The sequence below is a fragment of the Parasteatoda tepidariorum genome, chromosome 7 (assembly GCF_982258835.1).
Source record: "Parasteatoda tepidariorum strain Cologne lab strain chromosome 7, Ptep-v5.0, whole genome shotgun sequence".
Classification (NCBI taxonomy): Eukaryota; Metazoa; Arthropoda; class Arachnida; order Araneae; family Theridiidae; genus Parasteatoda; species Parasteatoda tepidariorum.
Genome location: NC_141761.1, coordinates 9,456,255 through 9,483,172, shown reverse-complemented (window position 1 = coordinate 9,483,172; position 26,918 = coordinate 9,456,255). Strand labels below are relative to the sequence as shown.

The following is a 26,918-nucleotide window of genomic DNA, read 5'->3' as shown; positions in this document are numbered from 1 at the left end:
ATATGAATACATACTTCTATTTTGCATCTTTGGTATGTTTTATTACTAAAGAATTAAGATAATGTTGGTAGAAAAATAATATTAACTGAAAGGCAAATAATAATTAGTTTTCTTTTAAAAAAGATGCATGATTTTAGTTTCGTTAATTCTTTTTTTTTTTTTTTTTTTAACCCTGAAGTTTTACTTTCTTTTAGAATAATAATCATTTTTACGTTTATTCATTTTATCCATTGTTCTAGAGTTGGCTCCAGTTCCAACTTGTTCTGATTGATACTTTATTGCAATCATGGTTGGAAATTAAGGAAATATAATCACTGGTACAATGAAGAAGTAACTAAAATCAGGGATGAGATTCTTCCGCGGATCTCCGCTTTTTTTTAGATTTTTCCGTTTTTCCCGCTAATTTCCGTGGAAATTTTTTTGAACAAGTTAAAATATTTTATGAGGAATTTAATTTTCCGCAGAGCGAAAGCATTGAAGTCCTCATTCCTTCCTCTGAAGTTTCTCAAAAAATCATTTCCTTAGGATAAAACTGGTTGAACTTTATACAGAGATGAGATTTTTTCGCTTTTGCCTTTCGAATTTCAGTCTTTTTATCAAAAACTCGGATTCTCTAAAAGGTTCGTTTTTTTTTTAAAAAATAAATATCCCACTTTTTTTTTTTTTTTAAATTCAATCGTTAAAATAAAATAATCATATTTATTTACGATTTTCAAAGATGAACAAAAAATTCAAACTGCATCCTAGCTGCTAACCCTTCCGTATTTTTACTTATTTTAGCTATTTTCTCTTCACAGAAAATAAGATTTTCCGTATTTTTATTCGTCTGTCGGATAGCTCGTATTTTTGCAATTCAGACGTCATGACCCTGTTGTCTGGCGTGAAAGCAAACGAAAAAAATAAATAAATAAATAAAATATTAGAGGTGGATTTGGGATGAAAATATTTATTTGCTCATTCACTTAATCTTGTAAATTTTTATTTATTATGTCTAAACAAAAACAATACAAACAAGCCTTTTAGAAATCCCAAGTCCAGTCTCTCGCGATTTTAATATCTATCATCGATTTCGTATTTACCTGATTTAAAAGTTGCGCTATGCGATTCTTATTTACGCTATTCAAACATCGCACATTATGATTCTTAGTTACGAGATTTAAAAATCCAATATCGCGTTTTGCATTTATACATTTTTAAAATCGCTATTATATTATCAAACATCGATTTTCGTATTTGCCTGATTTAAAAGTTGAACGCTGCGAGTCTTATTCAGGCGATTTAAATATCGTTCGTTGCGATTCTTATTTACGAGATTTAAAAATCCAATATAGCGATTTGTATTTACGCGCTATTAAAACCCTATGTAGCGCTTCGTATTCACGCGAGCTTAAAATCCTATGTCGTGACTCGTTTTTGTGGTTGTAATATCAAACATCGATTTTCATATTTATACGAAATCCAATCCAATAAAGTAATTTGTTTTTGCGCTTTTTAAAACCCTATGTAGCGATTGGTATCTATGCGAGCTTAAAATTCTATGTCGTGATATGTTTTTGCGTTTGTAAAATCAAACATTGATTTTCGTACTTAAACGTGCTTTAAAAATTATCCCGTTTTTAAAACCCTATGTAGCGATTGGTATCTATGCGAGCTTAAAATTCTATGTCGTGATATGTTTTTGCGTTTGTAAAATCAAACATTGATTTTCGTACTTAAACGTGCTTTAAAAATTAGACATTGTGATTTGTATTTGCGCGGTTTGAAAATTATGCATCGTGATTCGTGTTTACGTGCTCTAAAAATTACGCATCATGATTTGTATTTCTGCATACTTTAAAATTCTATATAGAGTTTCATATTCACTCATATCATATCGGGATTCATATTGTCTCAATTTAAAAATAAGGCATGTGATTAATATTTATATATTCATGCAGTTTTAAAATTAATCATCAGGATTTATAATCACATGGTTTACAAGTTTAAAGATCTCACTATTTTTGTCAAATTTTTGTGTATATATACATATATATATATTCATTCTTGGATTTCCTCTTTTTTACTTTCTGACTACTCTCATCCCTGTAAAATATATTACTACCTAATTCATACACAGTTTCAATGGTCTATTTGCTTGTCTCTATTTGAATTTTTATTTTAAATTAATAGTGTGAATGTTAAATAGTGTTTTCATCATAGATAGGATAATATAGTGTTTTCATCATAGAAAAAAGAATGGGTGAGAATTTCTCACCCTTTCTCAAAAACAGGGTGAGATTTCTAAAAACTAAAAAAACACAAAAACTCTTGAAAAAAAATCATTTCTTTAATTATAATACATTTTTAACGTCTTCTATTTTTTAAAGCATTAAATATTTTTGGTGCATCATCATAGAAGATTTTGCTTTTACCATCTTACATAAGTGCATAAAAAATTACATGAAGTCTTACATGAAGAAACCTAACCTACGGTGAACACGTGGTTGCAGAGAAATGTGTTCTGGAAGGGGTTCCCTGGTTGTGTTCCGTTGTTCGAAAAGGTTCTGAACAATACTGGTAAATAGGGAAGCTAGATAACGGGGCAGATGTTGAAAATAATGAAAGATCCAGGAAGAAAAGTGAAATGGATTTTATTCTAAATGGTGTAATTCTGATCTTTTTCCAAAATGCGAGAAATTCGCGAATTTTGAAATTGATGTATAGAATGCGTGAATTTCTCGCGGTAGTAATTTTTTACCGCGAGAAAAGAAAAAAATATGCGAGATTCTCGCTTTGTAGTGGAAACACTGTAATGATATAATATAGAATATGGACAATAATAGAATATGGAATTGTCAAATGGAACTTCATTCCTAACAATGAAGAAATATTCTATTTTGCACTATATGCTATTTTTTATTATTTCAAATCATGTAACTAAAACAGCTTACCATTCGTTAACAATGATTGCTGGTCAGGGAGGCCATGGATTATTTATTTTATGATGGTTGGATTTATGATGATGGTCTCGGGCCATCATTAGTTTTGAGCCCTGGTTGTAATTTTTTCAATTAAATATATCTATCTGTTAATCTTAAATTGTTGACAATAACTTAGAATGTTAAAGATTTTTGCCTTGTATAATTGGAAACTCTGTTGCTTCTATTATGTTGTCTCCAGTTCAAGTTCAGATTAATTTAAATACTATGGTATTAATAGTTTTAATTAAAAATAAAAAATAAATTAATCATATTTTCTTGTTTTAATCAAATGTTTTGGCCTTTTATTAAAATTAAATTACTTTTCAGGTTCTGCTCATTCAGTGCTTGCGCCAAATTGGTCTAAAACTCTACAACAGAATTCTTTTTGTGGTATGTAAAATGTGTATTTGTAGAATTTTTTTTCTTTAGTCTAATTATTGGGGTGCACCACCTGCGATCCGCTGACTGTTGATGTGCAGCCTGCAAGAGCTTCTGAACGCAATAAAAAGTTTTTTTTAATTTGGTTTTTGCTTAAACGTTATGAATTTTCTTAAATTAAAATATTTAATTCAAATTTATATTACTCAATAAAATGCATATATTTTTGGATCTTTCATTCTTTAAGCTTCTTTTTGGTTAGAATTTGTATTTTCCCCTCCAATATTTATGTATGCATATTTATTTGATACATTAATTATTGTGAAAAATAGAAAAAGTTTTTTTAAAAAAAAGTATGTTTTTTTTTTTTTTAGTTTTAAATAAATTAAAATTGTTAAAAGTATTTAATTTTCTGCAAATATGTTATTAAGTTTACTGATAAAACTATTGAGTGCTTCATAATGCTTAGATTAAAATCATTATATTTGCAACTGACATGACTAAATATGAGTGCGGCCCTTTGTTATCTACCTGCCATGCAAGTGGTCCTTCACTTAAAAAGGTTGAGCACCCCTACCTTATTTTCCTGTTGAAGAAAAAAAAAATTGTGAAGTAAAATTTCTTTATATGTAACATAACTTTTATAAGGGTAAGCTAAGTAAGCAAGATCCAAGCTAGAGTACATCATGAATGTACAAAAATAGTGTTTTATCCCTGTTAGGATGTTTGTATGTTATTTATAAAAGTTTAACCCTGTTCATAATTGATACATTTGATTGCTTAATTTGATAAATTTCAGAAATGCTTCCAACAAATTTAAAAGGAAATCCTCAGGCAGGACTTTTAGCTTTCTACTTTACATTGTAGCATTTGATCAATGTAAGAAAAAATGCATCCTAGACATTAACATGTTAATATTATTTTCTCAGTTTTTGAAATTACTTACTACTAATTATTTTATGCCATTCTAAAGTCGCTTAAGGAAAATACTGCATATATATATATATATTTACATACTGATATAAATATATACATATCACCTGACACCCCATAAAAAGTAAAAAGTGCATCCACCACCCTCCAGGGTATCCCAGTCCATCCCTGCTTTCATAATTCTATAAACAAACATTGAAGGAAAACTTATCTTTAAAGACTCATTAAATTTTTAATATTGTCCATTACAATGTGTATTTTTATTACAAATCACAAAAGAGTTTAATTTAAAAAAATATTTAATTAAAACTTAATGTTGTAAATTTAATTAAAAACTCAGAGCAATATTAATAATCAATATTTCAGATAAAACAGGAAACAAAATACAAGATCTTAATAAATTTAACTCAATCAATCTTGATTATTTTTAAGCAATAGCTACCTCTTGTTTAATTGACTGAGTTATCTTGTATTCTTTAGGTTCAGTAGTGTTTTTGCTCATAATTAACAAAATAATTCATTAATACTGAAATTAAATTGCATAATTCACTGTTATTTGTGAAAATGAAATTTTAAAATTATACTAAAATATCGATGACTTTAAAAAAAAAATCATTTTTATTGTTTCTAATAAGATGCAAAAAGAAAAAGTATTTAAACAAATTGTAGAAGAATTTTAAACTTACATTTATGAAAAACTCATGTATTTTAAATAAAATAGTAATTTTTTTTTTAAAAATAGATATGAAATTTCTAGTTTTAGTTTTATCACTTATATAAAATGTATAGAATTAATAGACCCTCCCTATGAATAAGAAGAGCACTCATTCAACACCATAAAAATTTATCAAAATGTGTAATAATGGAATTTGATTCTCAACAATTTTTAAATTATTCTCTATTTTATGTGTATATTTCAGAAAATAATTCTCTTTCATTATCAGAATAAGAGAAAAATTTATAGTTTATAAAAATAATTAAAGGCAAGCTAATAGACAATCTGTAAGTTTATATTTTTTTAAAAAAAGTTATTAATTGATAGCAACTTGAAAGTAGTTAGAATACAAAAGGGAAAACAAAATATATTGATCTAACTTCCAATAAAAATTATGAAAACAAATGTACATTTAAGCTTTGAAAAAATATTGTTTTTTTTTTTAGTTTTTATAGTTTTTTTTTTTAAGCAAAATTATCTGTTTGACGCAAAACAAATTAACAGTAATAAATTTGTTCTTTCATTTTAAAATTTTGTTCTCTTATATTTACTGACTATGTTCTTATTGTTAAGCAATAGCATTCTTATTCCAATATTGTTTGAAATCTGACAAAATAGAAACAACATATGTAATTACATTATTAAAATTAAAAGTTCACATAAACTGTTCAAGCAGAATGAGCAAAAAAAAAAAAAAATGGAATTTTCTGATTGGTTAAGCTTATTGTTTTAAATTTAACTTTTGATAATTCAATTTTTCAAATATTTTAAAGATGACATCGGTTGTTGTTGTTGTTTCTAATCCCCAAGAGGTCCATCCCAATTAGACCAATTCCATAAGTCCAAAAATGTCCAGGAAGTCTAAAAACAGATGAGGTTTTAAAAAAACCTCGTCGATCTTAAAATCGATACAGTTTAGAATATGCTCGGGCGAAGCCTGAGCAGTCCTACATTTAGTGCAAAGTCCAAAAGTCTTTTGCCCCTGAACATACGAGAGACACCTCAAGTGTCCACTTGCAAAGCGAGATAAACAAGTCTGCTGGCTTCTAGGTCCCTCAAAAAGCAAGGCACTTCCAGGTCGTTTTCTGGACCTCCTCAAATCCTGCTAGCTGCCTCACCGTGGCGAGGGGGTGCCACTGGGCGGAATGGGCGAAGTACGTCGGGAGCGTAGCTCCTGGTAGGGCCACCCTAGGCGTGAAGGCCATTCCATTATGCCCAGCTAATGCTAGCAGGTGAAACTATGGAGCTAAATCAGTCTTCTACCTTTGGTGCTCCAGGTCACTTTAGGCCAACAGAAGCTGTAACACTTTCCCCTGTACCATGAGTCTAGTTCTAGTTCATGACATCGGTAGTGATATTTGTTAGCTTATTGGTTTAATAGTTAAAAAAAAAGAAAAGAAAATTAATTGCTCTCTCGCTAGTACATTAATATTTAATTATTTTTTTTAATTGCTTTGTCAGATAAATTCAATGATCATTAATGGTAGCATTTTATTTATTTTTTATTTTACAACTTGATAACTATTCCAATTTTATTGTTTCTTGATATGAGTTAAGTTTCTTTTTTTAAGGTAGAAAAAACACTATGACACATTTGAATACAAATTTATGTTAAATTTTATCTCCAAGGCCTGTAAACAGTTCTTTCTCAGTTTGAGTGCTGTGGGGAGCATTGGATAAAGCTTTGGTTTCTGATAAAAGGCCGGCAAATGGTTAAAATTTTGTAATTAAATTTTTATCAAAATTAGTCTTGCCAGACGCTGGAAAAATTTGACTAGCTGGTAATAAAACTAAAAAAGCATAAGATAGTGGGATTCTCGAGAAATATAAGGTTATATTTATATTTTTGTTTAAATTTGTATTTTTATGTATCTGTCATTCATTATCTTATGTTTCTCGGCAGGTGAGCGGAACTGATTCGCTTCCAGCATTTGAATCCCAGCCCTTCATCTTCTCTTCTGTCTTCTACCAGTTTCTCTTGTAAGTCAACGTTTTTTGCTAAAAGTTACTAATGCAGAAAGCCTTAACTTATAATGTTGTTAATTTGTATAACCGAAAAACTTAACTAATAGTTTATATTTTCTCAGAATTAGGAAGGAACTTTAAAGATATATTTTTTTCAAAATAGATTCAAATAAATGTAAAATTCACCTCATTGATTAATTATTTTTATTTTTTAAACTCTTAGGAAAGCATTTTTGTTCGTTATTTATTTCATTTGATTGCTTGATTATACAAAATATTTTTAGGCATCAAAATTTATTTTTTGAGTGATCAAAATGCAAGTAAATTTATTGACTTTATTGACTTTTGCAACCAGTGGTGTAGTTTTAATGTTTGTTTTTTTTGGGGGGGAGGAGGGGGTTATTTCCTATCTTCTTTTGACACACACAGATATATATATAAATGTCCATTATATTGAAATTAATAATGAAAACTTTTTTATATCAACATCTAACAGACCATGCATTAGTTTGTTAATCATGTGATGTGTAATTTTGGAGGGTGTTCCGTGACTTAAAGCTGTGCCACTGCTTGCAACTAGTTTCAACCCATTAATCACTTTTTAATTTTGACGAAATTTCTACAAAAAAATCACTGATTGTTTCAAAAGTGTTTTGATTTTTTTAAAACTATGTTAGTTGTAATACATACCATCACTTTTTTCTTTAAATTTAAGGAAATTAATTATTTTTGGAACATATAAAACTAGTTATTGACCTACCAAATTTTCCATTATTGTGGCCAATTTCTCTAAAATTCTTTGCAGAATAGAATATAAAAATTTTGACCATTTATTTATATCTAAATTGTATAGTTTTTACTATACATTGTATATATATACAATGAATACTCAAAATGCATATAATTTTCGAGCCTACTCTAAAATTCAGTACACACATTGTAAGACTTAAATTTATAAAAGTGAGTAATATTAAAGAAGTCTGTGATGGTGACAAGTTTTCTGCAAACAGTGTATACAATATGCATATCTGCCAATCAGAATCAAAAAAATTAGTTGCGTTTGAAATTTGCTTCCCCACTAACATTAAAAATACACTATTCAAAAGAATTAAGAGAGCAAGTATATAAAATTAATATTTCATGTGCTCCTTTAATTTTTGTGAACAGTGTATTTGTCATAAGTCGATACAAACTATTTTTTTTAGACCACTTTACTTTTTTTTAAAAAAAAGTGGCACATGACACTACAAATAAGTAGAAAAAAAAGGAGCAAGTACATTAGTTTCAATGCTTGGAGACTACTACTATTAACTATTATACATGCACAGGAATTATAGGTTTTTTTCCACATTACAGTAAAACCACGTAGGAAAAAAATAGATTTATGTCAACCCTAGTAGAAAAAATTAAAAAACTCTTTAAAAAAGAAATATCAAATATTTAAACAGATTATAATTGCAGAGTCCAGTGTTTTCACTACAGCGCGAGAACGCGAGAATCTCGCATATTTTTTTATTTTCTCGCATTAAAAAATGATTACCGCGAGAAATTCGCGCAGTCTATAGACCAATTTCAAAATTCGCGAATTTCTCGCATTTTGAAAAAAAATTCTCATTTGCGCCATTTAGAATAAAATCCGTTTCACTCTTCTTCCTGGATCTTTTATTATTTTTAACATCTGCCCCATTATCTAGCTTCCCTATTTACCAGTATTGTTCAGAGCCTTTAAGAACAACAGAACACCATCCTTCCGAACCACGGAACCTCTTTCAGAACGCATTTCTCTGCAACCACGTGTTTACCGTAGGTAAGGTTTCTTCATGTAAGACGTTCAAATTTTTTGCTCGTTAATGTAAGATGGACAAATACCTTGTAAAGCCAATATCTTCTACTCCGAAACGGACGAATGAAAATGAAACAAATGTGGGTAGAAACGATCAAAAAGAAACAAATACGCATTTGAGCAACCTAATGAGAATAGCTGATGAAAAAGTAGATGTAGAACATTTTCCATATGATGATGCAGCAAAAATATTCAATGCATTAAAAATTAGAAGATGTTAAAAATGCATTATAATGAAAGAAATTTTTTTTTCAAGTCTCTTAGTGTGTTTTTTTTTTTTTTTTTAATTTTTGAAATCTCACCTAACTTTTTAAAATCTCACTCTGTTTTTGAGAAAGGGTGAGAAATTCTCACCCATTTTTTTTCTGAAATGAAAACACTGCAGACTAAATGATAGAATTAATTTCTAACAATTCCTAAATAAGTGAAAACTAAAAAAAAAAAAAAAACAATTTGAAAAAAATAATCTCATGAATTTAAAAAATTCTGGTAAAGGAATATAAGAAACTATAACATATGTCTAAAACTATATAAACATATAATATATAACTGTTAGAATATATTAAACTTTCATTATTACATTTAAATTAACAGAAAATAGTTATTTTAGATTTAAAGATATAATGAAAACATTTTAGATTATTGGTAATGTTTTCAGATTCAATAACTATTTTTATATTAATGAACAGAACATATTTTCATACAATGCTGCAACATGTAAAGAATTTTTCATTTAAAATTTTATCCCTACTTATATGTGATATTATAGGTAATTTTTAACCTGTTCATCACCTGTAATACATCACTGAACACAGATAACCAGCAACATGTGAAAATAAAAAAAAATTTTAAGGCTACAGAAAATTCCATCAAGTTAACTTGTAATTTAGCTTTGTAAAATGAGTTACAAAGTTTTCATACCATGATAAATGAAATAAAAATATTTTTAGCAGATTCGAATACTTCAGCAGATTCTGAGTTTTTGAAAAATTGACTGTTACTTTAAAAACATCTGAAGTAAGTGCTTAGTCAAAATATACCAGGTCTGACGAGATACTCTCATTTGTTTACTTTTTTTCAAGAAGTTAATACACATCTTTACAATATTTAAAAAAAAAATGAATTTAATTTATTAAATAGATAAGAAAGTATAACCAAATCAAAAGTTTAATATAATTAATATCAGAACACATTAGTAATAGACAAGATATCAAAATAAAAATTTTAAATGAAAATAATCAATTATTGAAAATGAAATATAATAACACTAAATGATATATAAAATTAAAATAACTCAGTAGCTTTTATCATCAAATAAACTTTTTTTACATCAACTAAATTTCTGATAAATAATAATGATAAATTGAAGTACATATTTAATTCTTAATTAGAAAATATTCTTAATTGTTGAATATTTTTCCTTCCATGCATATATTAAGAGAAATGTCTCAGTTAAACAAAACAAAAATATATGATATAAATCAAATAGGTAGATTTTTTTTTCATAAGAATTTTTTAAATCAACAATTCTACTCATAAGTCATTATCACTTTAAGAAGATAGAGATTTTATTTATTTACATTGCGGACAATTTTAAATACAATTACGAGACATAATGTAATTTATATTTTTATCCAACTTCTTCTGGGCTAGATTATTCTTTCAGGATGATACCACTACAATTCATTTATCACAAAAAGAAGTAGGACAATTTATTACAGGTTTCCAGCCAACAATAGTTTTTATAAGTACTTCTTAGTATAAAACAGGAACCATAGATCACCTAGAATAACACAAAAATAAAACATATTAAGATATACATAATCCCATATATTTGATAAGCAGATTAAAACTACTACTAATCAATAAACACTATCTAAATTACTTTGATTTAAATTGCTCGATTTTAAATATTAATGGAATTTTTTACAAATAAGTAAGCTAGATAAAAAAAAAAGTCTTTTAAGGAATGAGAAAATAGATATCTAGGTTTTTTAATTGGGAGGAGGATTTTTTTAAAATCATTCATATACTTCAATATCGCATTATTTATCTTCGAAGGGATAGCATAGAACAATTTTAAACTATACCTATATCTGATAATGAATATCATAAAATATTTAATAGCAATTGGTGCAAAGCAACTCGTGAAACTAAAATATTAAATAGAAAGATCTAAGGAATGTTATATTCTTAAAAAAAAAGAAATCGAACTAAAAAAGCGAAAAACATGTCATAAAATTCCAAACACTAACTCAATAAAATGATCAACATGCATTTCAATGTTTTTATATTTATTACAGAATTCCATACCTTTTAATAACACCATAAAATCCGTGAATAACTGCATAAAATCTGTGGCAAAACAAATAAAGAATATTAATTTTTTAAAAATATGAAAGAAGTTCATCGGATTTTATGAATACAAGCATGTTTGGAAATGGCAGACAGCTGTCTGTTCGGAATTGTTCGTAAAATTCCACTACCGATTAAACTCGGAAGATTGCGCAATTTTTGAGGCCCTCACATCTCAGGATTACAAACACGTCCGTATTGAACTGAATGTTATTTTAGAACACTTGCGTGGAAGAATTTTTTTAAGCTTGTAGCTTACTTATCTGCAAAGTCTATTTTAGTTTTTGAAATTCAAATTTTATAGAGAGTTAGATGAAAACATGAAAGAAGTGCTTAGTAACTAATTTCAAAAAAGGCAGAAATGGGTGTAAACAAATACTTGAGTATGAAAAGCTAATTTTATATCATTACATTCAATCATCTTTTTTTTTTTTTAAGCTGCGACGAAGTTCTTTATTTTATAGTTTTAGTCATCTTTTACAGACATGAAAAAATGTATTACTTATTGCTTTAAAGGTTTAAAAAATTAAGTTTAATTATTACAAATCAAATTTATTACACATGACATCTTCGCTGCTCAAGCGTGAGCTCATAACGATTGGAGCAGTTTTTCTGTGGATTCTGTCTCGTGAAGCTAGTCTAAATAGTGCTATTGCCTGAATTTTAGCAATCTTTCTGTTGTTTATGTTTAAGTCATGTTATTAATTTAAAAAAAATACAATTATTTAAATAATACAGATTTGAAAAAAATATTTTAATCTTTAAAAATCTTTATCTTCTTTCTAATGGAGGGTGTTTTCAATAGAAATGTAAACAATAACAATCTCGAGCTCGGCACCTACTATAGTTCCGGTTAAAAAGCTTGCAGCTGCTTACTACATGTTATTCTGATAGGCGATGTTTTCAAACGGATAATTTTGTTTTCAATAAAAGAAGTAAACTAGATAATTTCTGAGCTCAAATCTGCCGTATTTCATGAGATATTAATGTTATTATGTAATTCTGGGGAGTTTGGAGTGAAAATTTGTTTTAGTTATTTTGTTATTTATTATTAAAAAATGTGACATGGTTGTTAGATTTTGAATAACTCGCTTTTTTGGCAGTCTTGATTTGGCCTCTTTCCATTTGTTTATTACTGTTTGTTCGTGTTGCAAGCTGTGCACCATCTTACGTTAGTGTTAGCACTTTTAGTATTGTAAACACAAGTATTGTTAGCATTGTAAACATAAGTAATAAGTAATCAAATGCATTGTTTGCAAGAATCTCAAAACACAATAATGCCAAATGGCTTTAAAATACAACTGAAACAGTAACCTGGAAATTTGGGCAGTCCCGAGCTTGCAGCGCTCCCTAGTGTAGAAAACACCATCCATATGCAAGTGCAAATTTTTTTTTTAATAATATAATATATTCGAGTTGATCTGTAATAAAATGTATTGACAGTTTCAGTAGTAACTCTATTTAATGTATAAAAATATAGTTTTTATTTTTGATATTAACAAATTAGTATATAAAGTTGTTTATATCGATTATTTGATTCAATTGCCCAATTATTCGTAACCAAAGTGTACATATTATTGGAAACTTTAATTTTGCTTGCTCAATCAGCTACTTCTTACCTTAAAATAGAAAGATGCTATTTCTTTTAATTTTCTGTTATTACCCTGCTCTTTACATGTAATCCTGATTATTGAATTTTTAAGCATGTTCCACTATTCAATAAGCAGTACATTTTCTATGAAATTGATTATAACTCTTCCAAAAGATATATTAATATTAAAAAGAGGCACTGATAAACTCAGTTTTCACAATTTTTGTAAAATTTAAGAAGTAGACAATGAATTTTTTTTATATGAATTACTAGTGTGCAATTACTAGTATAAATTGTTCTGCATGAGATTTCTAGCAGTTATATTGGATAACTATTAAATGTGCTCCTGAACTGGTTGTCTGAGTTAACGTTCTTTATGGCTGTACTCAAGGGGTGGAAAGTTAGGGTCCAATCAAAATTTCTCCTGAAAAATGTTTTTGTTAAATAGTTTTTTGAAAAAAAATTTGGGTTACTAATTATTTTCATAGTTTGAACTTTTCGTTTTACAATCAATTGAAATAACCATTGATGATATGAAACATAACTTTCAAGACTTATAAAAAGGTATAGTAACAACTTGAAACACATAGGTGTACTTATTTATTGCAGATAATGAATAAAAAGTGTATTTAAAATTATTTTACTTTAATAAGGCAACTTAAATCTCTTCCATTTTTCATTAATTATGAAATACTAAAAAAATTTGTAGACTTTCAATCTTACCATATAATATAGAATCTGTTACAAGAATTATGTTTTAACTATATTAAAGCACTGGCAATCTATGTAAAAAAGTAAGTTTTAACTCTTGCCTAATTATAGTGTTTTGTAACATTTAAATTCAAGGTTAACACAGATCATTATCCTAAAAAAATAATAAGAAGTAGATTTGTTGAGTTATGTTCGCTTACTCAATAAAGATCTAAGTCTGTGTCAAGGCTTTTCAAATGAAGGTATTTTTATTTTTTTAAATAATATGGCTTGTAATTTTCTTGTCATTCTTTCTATTCATTTTTACTTTAAGATGATATTTCAATAAAAAAAATTTTGCACAATCAAGAAATATTTATGCTCCTTACATAAGCTTTCTTTCTTGTACATTGTACAGTTTTGTACATTTTTTAGAAAGTAATCACTCATGTATCATTTAAAAGTATGTTTAACACTTAAAATTTTTCGATTTCAGTTTTGAGCTGCTCCTCTTAATAATACTATTTCTGATGCCATAAAATTGACTCTCCTTTTTATATTCCAAGCATTCTCTGATGTTCAAGTTGGTAGAGCAGAAGTAAATTATCTGAATAATATCTGAAGAATCTGAAGAAGCTAATAATCTGCTTTAAAATGAAAAAAAAGAGAGTTTTTTAAGCTTTTTTTGTTTATAATTTTCTTCTTTTGTTTATAATTTTCTTCTTTTGCTTATAATTTTCTTCTTTTGTTTATAATTTTCTTCTTTTGTTTATAATTCTTTCTATTTTATTGAGATTTTTATTTACATTGATTACTATTTTCATGAAGATCTAACCTGGTTTTAAATTAATATGTTAAGTGTACTAAAATGAAACAACTATTAAAAATTAATACAAAATTTTAAAATGTTTAAAGTTTCTTTAATTATGATTGGAATTTTATAATATTGTTTCATAATGGAAATTAGTATTCCTATTATATTGACAAAAATTTAGCTGTAAATTATTTATTTTTTAATATGAAGCTCATTAATTAATTTTTCCTTATTTGTGTATGGATCATATTCCTAATATTATTGTCCTCATTATTCAAATTCAAAACATGAAAAGTAGCTGTTGTAGTTTTTTATGATATTTCTACGTAATGTAACAAAATATTTATATTTATTCATTATTCCTAATTTCTTCTTATACTGGCATAATATTTATACACGATTAATGAAATTATGTAATGTGTATAATATACTATTTATACATAATTTTTTTTCTAGTGATATTCAATAATAAGCTTTTACAGGGTTAATAGTTGCGTAACTTTTCTTAAAAGTATATTTTACTGTAATATAATATGAATATAACACAATTTAGCCCATAATAAATCAAATTATAGATTATTGTTGATATATATTAATGTTTTAAGTTTACAATTCATTCATTGCATGGGCAAATATGGTTATCAATTAAGTTGTTATTAAATATAGTCAAACCTAGATCCATAATTTCTGCATCTTTCCTTTCCTCACATATATTGTATTGTTTTAACAGTTCCATCACAAATTCTATTCGTATAATATTTAAAGTACCCATTCAGAGGATTTTTGAAACTAGCAAATTCCTTCGTTTATTGTTAAAAATTTCTGCCAACATTTAACCATAATGTTGAAATTAATTTGTTTTGAGAAGCAGAACAGTATCTCTTGAATGGTGATGCTAATAACGAAAAAAGTGGATTATGTTACAGTTTGAGTAAAACACCTCAAACTACAGGTTTGATGTTTATGCATCAGTTGATAAATATATTGAAACTTGTGATATAGTTGAATCAAAAAGTAGTCGTAGAAGTGCAATATAATACCAATGAAGAGTGAACACAAACAATTAGAGCAAATATTTGCAGAAGGCCTGAAAATCTTTAAACCAATCAGGGGCTTTTTGTATTCACAGGAATTTTCAGACATGTGTAACAGCTACAATCTGTAACAGCTGCTGAATATTTATTGTTTTCCCCAAGAAACAAGAAAACCAAAATTTCCAAATATTATAAATATGTTAATGATTTTTATTTATCCTTTACTTTGCACCGTAAATATTTTTGCATAAATATTTTGAATAATTTTTTCAATTAAATGTTTTAAATGCATTACAAATGTATTAATTTTCATACATTTCCAAAATATTTTTGGTTAACTCTCATTCGTCGTTTTCCTGCACCTTTGATTTGTAATGAATAGTCCCTTATAAAAAGGATTAAATTGTAGATCGTTTGAATTGTAGCTTATAAAAACGAACTATAATAAACAAATTAAAAAAAATTTCTTATAAATTATAACTTAATAACCGAGGTTTCTAAAAACGTTTAGCTGCCACCTCACTGTGTATTTTAAGAAAAACTTGATTCTATTTTATTCTTAAAACTAGGGGTGCACAATGATTTTTATCTAAACATTAGTGTTCTAAGCACCAGATATTTTCATAAGTAAACTTAATAACATATTAGCAGAAAATTAAATACTTTTAATTATTTAAATTTATTTAAAACTAGAAACACTGATGTATTTTTTAAAAAAACTTTTTCCATTTTTCACAATAATTAATTTATTAATTATATATATATATATATATATAAATATTGCAAGACGTGATATATATTCTAACCAAAAGGAAGCTTGCAGAATGAAAGTGCAAAAACAAAAAGAAAAAAATACGTATTTTATAGAGTAATATAAATTTAAATTAAATAATTTAATAAAAGAAATTTTTACTATGATTAGAAGTTCCCATGAGCCGCATGTGGCCAGCAGGACATAGGTTGTGCACCCCTACTTAAAACTCTTATCTTGACTAATATTTTTTAATATGTAAACCATGTTTAAGGGGGAAAACACTAAAATCAAAACAAACTTTTAAGGATTCTGCTTATAGATTTTTATTGTTTTTACACTTTTACCTAAGTCATGATTGTAATGAAAGTTTCCCTATACTTGTTACTCTATAATATATAAAATGTAGAACAGAAATTTTTCTGAAAGTGGTTTAAATTTCATTATTTTAATGTTAATTCACTAGTTAGTTTTTCTACAGATAGCTTAATATATAAACAAGTTATATAAAGACCTTTTAACCTAATTTCTTTTCTATAAAAAGTTTTCTTTCCTTGTAACCATTTTTTTTCTGTTAAGAAATTGTCTCCATGCATTTTTTTATGTAGTTTTTAGTTCATAGTAATTGTAGTTCATAGTTATCAGAAATAGAATGCTAATTTTGTGTATTTTTCACTGTCCTTAATTGTTTTCTTTTCATTTAGTGGCAGAAACGTAAGGAATGGAATCCACAGCTGCTGCTCCATCATCATTTTTGCATACTTGCTGTTTCAGCTATGTGAAAAGTAATTCTTTTTTTTCTTCTTCTGATAAACGAAATATGATGTCAGTAATGAAAAAGTTTCTTTGTATTTCTTTTAACCTTTAATCAACATTATTATTTTTATACAAAAAATAGTATTGTAAATGTTACATTCAATCTTTTGTTTCTGAAACGGAAAGTATGACTGATTCATGAGAAAGTTTCACATTTATTAGCAATAAATATGAATTATGAATTTTTTTTAAATGGAAAATATTGTGTTAAAATTAATTTTGATTTTCGTGAAATACTCTTTGACACACTCTTTAAATTTGTTTGATAAAATAACTAGTTTTTTTCTTAAATCAGACCGGAAAAAATTTCTCTGTTCACTTCAGTATTTTTTATTATTTGTTAGATAAATTCTTTCAAAATAAAATTAATGGGGAGGGGCTGCAGTCAAGGGGAAGAAAGAATGTCCTTTTAATGATTGGTTCTGTCATTAATATATTCTGCTTTTGCCTAGAATGATACTCTATGAAAAGAGTAAAGCATTCTAAAAGAAAAGAATAGTATGGGATACTGCACATGGAAAAGATAGTGCTTTTTTGGGAGGAGGGAGGGCAATTTTAAGGTACCTAAGTAGAAAACCCAGAACAACCTTCAAAACTGACAGAATTCAAGAAATTTAGTTCTACTGTTCTTAGTTCTTATAGGAATTAAGTAAAACGTTAAGAAAAGAAGTATCAGAAAAAATTTTTGAACTGGAATCCATAACGAAAACTATTTCCTAAAATCTTGAAGAATTCAATAAATTTGTATAATATTTCAATGTGTAATAAGTAACTGTAAATTTATAGAAAGCATAACATTTTTAGAATTCATGATTGTGCTGAAAATTAAATAGATCTGTATTGGTTCAGGTTGGGATCTGTACAGGGTTGGGATCTGTACATTGGTTCTCATTGGTTGGGATCTGTACAGGGTTTGAAAAATCCCAGTGTACCTAGGTTTTTCATCAAAAACTTTAGGGTTTTGTTGAAAACCAATTTTTTTCCTGAGTACTAAATAAAGCATGATTTGCTACTGACAAGAAAGTTAAATATTTGGTAACTATTTATAATTTGTTTTCTTGCATTGTAAAATTATTTTAAAGTTTTAGATTGTTACACTATTATTTTTATTTCTTAAGGATAAGCAAATTGTTTCATAAAAATTTAAATCTAATCAACTAAAAGGTCCTTAGATTTTAATAATCATTTTATTCAGTTAACATTGCTACTTAATATACTGTTTTTAATTTTTGTTCAATTTTTGGTTGCTTTAAAATTAATTCATGTGTTTTGCCCGAATGTTTAGTAACATTATATAAAGTTAATTCCTAATAACAGGTTTAGCTGGAAATAATAATTTTGTTAAAGTTGATCATAAAAGCAAATATAGAACATTTGCTTGTCTAGTAGCGAAATATAAAAACTTGTTGAAACAATTTTTTCAATGTTTTTGTCAAATTTCTTTATTTACTCTTTTTTTTTAATAAAATGAAAAAATTGCAAATCTTAATTTCTGCACTTAATTTTACAATTCAATTTCTATGAAATCATTAAAAATGGAGTACAGATTAGTTTCATACGTTAATTTTTATAACCTGAATGATGTTAACTTTTAACAATCTGGAAACGTTTTTTAAAAAACCCAACCCAGGCTTGCGAAAATTGCATGGTACTTCATTGGCAGCCTCTGTTAATTAATATAATTATATCAGTGCTTACATTATAATTAAATTGTTTTTTTTAATTATTTCTTTTATTTATTGAATTTTTTAGAAAGATGTAATTGGCACTGTCACTATATATTCAATGATAAACAATCATACTGTTTTTAAAGTCCATAATTTTTCATAGAAGTACTTAATTTTTTCAAGAAAAAGTCCTTAAAAGTGCTTAATTTTTGCTTTGTTAAAATAGAAAAAGGCCTGAGTGAGGAACAGCAAAATGACAAGTTCCTTATGAGAACCAAACTGGTGACCAATGCTAATTATAGATATTTCTGATACATTGATTTTAGTGTTTTGATTATTTGTATTAAGTAAATAATTTACCAATTTTTTTAAATGTGACTTCTCAAAGTTTATTTTTCTTTAAAATTATTTTCTTTTAAAAAAAAAATCAGAAAAATCATTTATTTGTGACAATAAACTTGTAACACTCTAATAGTCACCCTATCATTAAAAGAAAGAATTAATGGCACAGTAGTGACAGGTATGTAAGTTGCAAGACATGGAAAAATAATATTTTGAGTTTATGTTTTAGAACCATATAATGTGTTTTTTCCCCTTTAAGATATATTATTAAAAGGTTTATCAATGATAAAATAAACAATTATTTATGTCATGACTATTAAATAAAAGCAAGATGGGAACAGTAGTGATGTGATGTGCAATACAAGTTTTCTTACTTTTAAGCTGATTTGGGTTCAAAATTCTGGAATCTATAGTCAAAAATTTACAATGTTTCACTTGTACAGAAAAAATAAGGAATCATACAATCATTCATTCCTATGTGATGAATGTGAATGTAGAATAAGCTGATTTGGGTTCAAAATTCTGGAATCTATAGTCAAAAATTTACAATGTTTCACTTGTACAGAAAAAATAAGGAATCATACAATCATTCATTCCTATGTGATTTAATATGTGGGTTTTTAATGTTCAATCTGATAATATTAATTGTAACAGACGATAACAGAAAATAAACTAGAGGAGCGCTTTTCTAATGACTTTCACAAATGTGAACAAATATTAAAAACTGCAATAAACATTTCTAACAAATTTGACATTTAGCAACCAAAGTTTTCACAATACATAATTAGCATGTTTAGTGCTTAGTTGGAAATTTACTTTAAATATCTGACTTTAAGTTTGGGGGATGGGAAACAGAAGTGAAACTTTACTCAATGAAATATTATACCTTTTAAATATGCAATTGTAAGAGAAAAAATTGAAACTTTTTTATGAAGAAAAGAGATTAAATAAAATCAAAAGGCACCAATTAAAACACTTTGAAAAGGTGTGAATGAAAAAGCCCATTTTCCCCATAAAAATTCACATATTAAAATAAAATTAAGAAATTCATGTGCTTTTACATTCTTACAATAAATTCTTTGTTATATGGTCTATAAGTGAAAAACATTAATGTATGACCCCTCCTAAATACAAATTACATAATTATGAAAACAAAATTTTTCGTTTAATGAAGAGAATTTTTCTTTCATATTACTTAGAAAATTCCTTGTGTTAACTTATCACAACTGAATTCTTAATAAGATATTGAGTATATATAAAATTATTAAATCTAAGTTTAGAAAGTGTGCAACTCTTTTAACTGAATTTTGTATAATGTCTTGACTTCAGATAGCCTTAAAAAATTGAAAAATAGCTTTGAAAAGTTTCTCAAAAAGCCTCTATAATGTAGCCTAAAAATATAAATTCTGTAATTCAAGAAATGTTACAAATATGTAGAAAATGTAATACTTATAATTTTAATTTTATTTACTATGAATTATTATTTTATTTCTATAAAATCTATTTTTATTTTTAAACTAAAAGGGGCATTTAAGTAACTCCTCTCACAAAATTGTATTTGCTTATTTTTCAGCAATTATAAGAAGCTTTTGAAATTGTTATTATATCTAAGTTTTAATTTCAATAAAATACTGTGTGAATGAATAACCTCTTTTTTTAAAAAATTATTTTATTTACTGGATATATTAAAATAGAGTTATGACTTTAATCATGTCTAACATTCTTTACTGTCACTATTTGTGATATTTACTTAATGTCATATATATATATATATATATATATATATATATATATATATATATATATATATATATATATATATATATATATATATATATATATATATATATATATATATATATATATATATAAATAATCAGCGATGTTAAAATTTTCATTATTGTTATTGTATTTTTTTTAAAAAAAAATTTGACTTAGGTTGGATTAAAATATTAATCACAACTTAAGGTTTATTTCTATGATAATAAATTAAATTGTTTTAAATTTTATTAACTGTAAATATGAATTTTATATACTTTTTTGCATTATTTGTATCATTTTGCCTTCTCTAACTAACAGTTACAAATTTGTTACGATTGTATAACATTATCATTCATGTTAATATTGTATAACGCAAAGTGATGCAGAACAAAATTTTTCCCATAATATTATGCTAAAAATGTTTACACTAGCTTTATATCTTTTGACAGAGTGGCAGATTTTATTTATAGCATTGTGATTTTTCCCTATTTTTGAGTATGTAATAGTGATTAAGTTTGGCTCAGTATAACCAATTCTGATTATTATGCATTAAATTTCATCACAAACCAAGCATCAAGTGGTTTTGGTGACTTATCTTGTTTAAAACAGCATTGTTAGCTGTTTTCAATTCTCCATTTCAATTTATCATCATTTTTGTGATCAGTATTGCAGTTTTAAAAAATTAACATGTAAAATAACTATCTATTTTAGCTAATCTTTCACATAATATTTTTACAATTTGTTTTAATTTGTACAAATTCATTATGATGACATTTTTAATGAAACATAATAATTTTTTTAAGCTTCTTGATAAAATCCATCTGTCTTAATATATATTATCTGAAATTTACAACAATGTCTGAGTGTCAATATCTGAAATTTACAACAAACTGAGGTATAATTATGAAGGATGGTGACAAGCCCACACACAGTTGCTGATTGATGGTTAAAAGCTTGTATGGGATTGAAAGGCAAAAATTGTGTGTAATGCTTACCACACTGAAACCATTATGCTGTTGGTCACAAAATTAAGGGACCTCCACCACCCATTGACCCACCATGAGTTGTTGCAGAAATGCTTTGATTTAACAATAAAGTGAAGGACATTTATTGTTGGATTTTGAAGTATTATTTTAACTTTTGATTTCTTCCTTAATTTGACATATCTGTTTATCTTAATTTCAATCATTGATTCTACAAAAGGAAAAAAAAATGTTTATTATCATTCAAAAATATTTTAAAGCTCATATTAATTTTTTTTTTCATTTTCAGTACTGTTATAAAGGCTCATTGGGGTGGAACTGTAAGGAAACTGTTATATAAGATTGAAAAAATGTCATAAGGAGTTTTGAAATTTAAGTTTTCAAGGAAAAGTTTTTAAAATAAAGGTTACATTTACAGTTTGATACATATACTTTTTATATGTTTGTGTTTTAAATAAACTGTGTGTGTGATATAATGTAATAAAAATAAAATGTGAAATTAATTACTCTTCAAGTTTATTTTTTTTACAATGTTTGAAAACATATTAAAAAAATGTTTTTTTCCCTTTGCATGTGGATATTTAATATGGTATTCTGGTTTTATAATACTTTATAATTTTATAATGCTGTGTTAACTTTTATGTTAACCTTTGTATATTGGTATAAACTCTGTACGTTAAATTATAATTTATAAGATATACGTGTTCATATCTGAAATTGCGTGTGCATGTGATTTATAAATAAAAAATTTTCTTCCTTCCTTATATTGCTATTTTTTCTCATATCTGTTTTCATAATTTTTCTTCTCAGAATTTCTACCCCACACTAGCACTTTTTTCTCACGCATTTTTTGTTGCATTAATTAATTAATGGGTAGTAAAACTAATAACAAAAAAAAATTTTATATAAAACAATTTGAATTCGATTTGCAGAATTCAAATATTAAATTATACTGGCACTTATATATCTCACTTATCATAGCATCATGCAAAACTATTAATATAGATAATATTTTATTAATGTCTAAGCTTCATTTTTTGACATTAAGAGTGCCATTATGTCAAAATAAATGGGAGTTTGTAAGAATAAAATTGAATTAGTTAGCAAAGTTTTGAGATGGTCACCCTCCCAAAAATTGACCACCCTCAATGATACATCAGTTCAGTTATCTGTTTTTTTCATTATATTTAACATTTTTATCATTTTTTTGTAAATTGCTCTATACATCAAATTAAAACATCCTTTTTTAAATAAGCATATTTTTAAATATGTGTATTTATAATTTAATACTTTATTTTTTATGGCTTTAATCGTTTATTTTTGAAACAGATATGTGATTATTTTTCAGTAATTTTTAGCAGTCTTCAATTTTGTGTGTGTGGGTGTGTGTAATTGTGCATTTCAAATTATGCTGACAAACACACATATTTTTCCCAAGTCATTATTTTTCATTCTAATTGTGTTACATGTCTGTAGAAATTTAATGTCTGTTTGCAATACATGCCCAAAGGTTTCCTTTAGGATTACATTAAGATCTGTAAATGAACAGTCTGATGCATTATATACAATTTGTGTATGTTCCAAATTGTGCTTAAAACTGATTGTTAACACTAAACAAACCGGTCAAATGACACTTGAACTTTGGCATCGAAAATGCGCTTAATATCTTATCGTTTTTGCACATTTGACTTCATGACTTTTTCTAACAATTGTGTACAGTTAATATTCTATTATTATTTTTGCATTTTGTTTGTTTCGAATAATACTTTTAGTATACGTATTTCTGCCACAACCAGTTAATTCTCCCATATCGTGAATAATTTTCATGTTCTACAGAGATTTTAAAATTTTTATGACAAAAAGTTTTATTTTTACATAAGGGGTTCGAGTTTATTTAGCTCTAGTATAAAACTGGAAAAATCACTCAACCGTAATTTAAATAACAGTTTAAAACAGTATCTTAATAAAGCTTACAGTATTTAAGTTTCTAACACATGAGAAAATACTCCCAAGAAGTTTTTAGCAATATTTTACCACAATTTCAAAATTAGCGAAGTTTCTCGGTTATGTTAACAATAAAAAATAAATAATTTAATAATTTTTAAAGTGACGACAAAATTATATTCCCTTAACATCTTAAGTAACTTTAAAATTTTTATTTAATTATGTAGCTGTCAGTAAAAAAAATAATAAATATCAGCTGCATGGTTTAGCATGAATTAGTTTTGCATAAAGATAACCAAAAGCTACGAAGTAAAAAATAATTGCTTGCACTATACGAACAGTTTTCGTAATTCGTTTCGTTGTTGTTTTTTTTTAAATTATCAGTTTAACTTGACATTATTTTCATGAATGTCTAAATTTCAGATGAGGCGAAGCACGTTATTCGCTTCCTTACTTTAATTTCAGAGGAAAATAAAGTTTTTTATTTAAAAAATCGCTTCAAAGTTGGAAACAAAGTTTTTTTTTTCTCTATTTCTAATTTTAGAAGGGGCGAAATACATCATTGGCCCTTTAAATTAAGTTTCAAAAAAAAAATAAAGTTTTTTTTTGTTGAAAATAACTTCAAAATTGAAAAGAAGAGCAGTTTTTATTTTCTAAAATTACCAATTTCACGTGCCTTTATTTTAGCAGCAAATGTTCAAATTTCAGGAGGGGCAAAACATCGCCCCCTCACTTGAATTTCTGAGAGTGCGCCTATTCCCCCAGCCCCTTGTAGGAAGTGGAGGTTATAGCAGACAAGTATTCTCCTTGTAATAATGATAGAGAGCGCATGCAGAGTGGTTCACAAATTGGGGGCGACTTTTACTCTCAATGAGTCGATGATAAGGAAATAAATTAAAATTATGATAAAAAAGCAAACGAATATTGAAATAGAAAATTTTTACGAAACCAGTCGCTCGGATGAAGAATTGTGAATTAAAAAAAGTTAATTAAAATTTCTAAACTTTCTCGTCATAATTTGGGTTAGACAAAGATCTGTCTGCCAGATCCCCTCAGAACTAAGAAATAGGTTGAATATTTTCTTGAAAGCGGAAATCTGACGAAAATTCATGATTTATCTGAAAGCACAAAGAATTCATTGTAATGATAAACAATAGAGTTTTCAAATTTTAATTGTCAACGCATCAAACTAAAAAAAAAATGTATTTCTTTAAAAAAAAACCTTATTTTATATATATATATATATATATATATATCCTAATTCAGGGTGCGTAGCGCTTTTAAAAAATGCTTAAAGGTGTTTATTTTTGTTTGTTAAGGTGTATTAATACAGATGGGAGGGATTTTTATCATAGTGGAAAATGGAAATGCTCTGTGTCGACGTTTCGAACGTAGTGTAATTTCTCGTTCAGGAAATACCTTTATCAGAAAGTAGTTTTTATCAAATGTTAATTATATTTATTACTTAAAAATTTGAGCAAAATGGGTCAAATATTTTCCAAAATATCAAATTTTGAAAAAATTCGTATTTTTAAAATTAAAATAATTATTCGATACATTTCGTTCAAAAAGATTCCAACTTTCAGACTGCCCTCCTGACCAATATATTCTGACCATAATTCCTAGATTGCAGCTACTCCTTATATTTGAACGATATTTATCCGAATGCGAAAAAGTGGAATGTTTATTCGGAGGAAATCTGTTTTCTTGTCTAATTTCGTAACTTAAGAAAATTGCTAAAAGTCTATTAATATTATAAGAAAAGACTTTTTATTTGGCTTTTCATCACGGAAACCGTTTTTTTAAAGGGTATATGGAGCCCAATTAAAATTTCAAAGATAAATTTAAAAATATATATACATATAGAATAAACAAAAACTTTTTTGTTAAAAAATTGGCATTATATTGAAGGTTGAATTATATATATTTTTAATAGACGCTGCAGATGCCATAAAGGATATAAAATCATAAGAAAACAAATTTTCCCTAGAGCTGCGTTTCCCAATTTTTTCCGGCTACAGAACTTTTAAGTGATTGATGTGGCGGAACACCGATTTAAAAAACAAAAAAATAGTTTTGAAGTAGTGAAGAATTGATTTTTGTTATCGTTCAAACAATAATAATTTTAAAATTATGCATAAACTAAAAATGAATAAAATAAGCTGAATTTCAGGAAAAAACAAACAAATAATACAAACATTGAAAATGGCTATTAGAGAAACACTTTTCTTTACAATTAAAAATTATTTATTTTCTTTTTAGTGTTAAAAGTTTATTGGAAAATATTATTGTGTTTATTATAAAAAAAAGAAGAAAAAAAAACGATTGCAGGAGACTGAGGTGGTATGATTATTATTTGATTAAAAAAACTTCATTGCTTTAAAATTATACTGATTTGAAATAACAGTAGACATGTTTCACTCACTCAAAATTGGAGCTCATTTTCAAGACTTGCCAGACGTAAATGATACGAAACAAAGGCGATTTGAATTATGAAACGTTATGGGTCTGACGTAATATGGAAAAATAAATGTGAGAAATGATAGTATGAACGTAGTATGTATTTATTTTTCTTCATAAATCTAAGAATGAAATCCTGAATTTAATTATGTTTAATTAATAATTATATATTAATAATATCTAATTATATCCTCTTATGGAACCCCGTGTTATCCCCAAAAGTGTTCTTTGCCTTTTGATGTAGAATTGTAAATTTTTTTTGAGAATTTTTCATTGTATTAAGGCTGAAACAGTGAAAATTAACATTTTAATTTACGGTTATGAAATACAGACACCAGTGTCTTTTTTTTTTCTGCCGTCATTTTCTTTATTGTCTACTGCTTACTTTATTGTCGGAATATTTTTTTCTGTATGTGTAACGTTCATTAGGTTGTATAGTTTTTGTTTTAAAATTCCTTTGGCATTCTATTGGAGGAATCTGATTTTTCTTAAGTGCGCCATTCTTTAAGAGAACAAAAATACCTCGGAACTCTTAAATGTCTTAACTGTTCAAAAATAAGCGGGGGAAATTTTTCATCCGCACTCTTCAAAAAACATTCACCGAAGAAAATGTGTACTGCAGCTATCATTTTTGTTTTCTTTATAGTTTCTGCAAAACTAACTAAAACTTTCACTTGTTTTTTTTAAGCTTTACAAGAATATCATTTCACTTAGACTAGAATAACATTTACCAAAGATTTATAAACATTCCTCTTGTACTAAAAATACGCAAACTCTGAAGGTGGAAGTGATAGAAAGGTAACCTAAATATCTTCACACATCACTAAACGAAAATTCTATGAAATAAGTTAAGAACGTTTCTAAATAGCGTTAAAATGAAGAATATTAAGCTTAATATACTGTATTCATACAGGCT

At 26.6% G+C, this 26,918-nt stretch overlaps 1 protein-coding gene across 4 annotated transcripts in view; it reads left to right on the top strand.

The window, feature by feature from the left end:
- LOC147806822 (uncharacterized) overlaps positions 1-22,358 on the top strand; it is a 43,429-nt gene extending 21,071 nt beyond the window's left edge. For 2 of the 4 annotated variants that reach the window (XM_087167280.1, XM_087167279.1), the window contains 5 exons: positions 3,288-3,350; positions 6,890-6,966; positions 13,927-14,028; positions 16,734-16,814; positions 21,888-22,358. The gene's annotated coding sequence lies outside the window, so the exon portion shown is untranslated. The remainder of the gene's footprint in view (positions 1-3,287; positions 3,351-6,889; positions 6,967-13,926; positions 14,029-16,733; positions 16,815-21,887) is intronic. The other 2 variants (XM_087167281.1, XM_087167282.1) reach the window with 2 other exon arrangements.
- Positions 22,359-26,918: the final 4,560 nt, after the last annotated feature.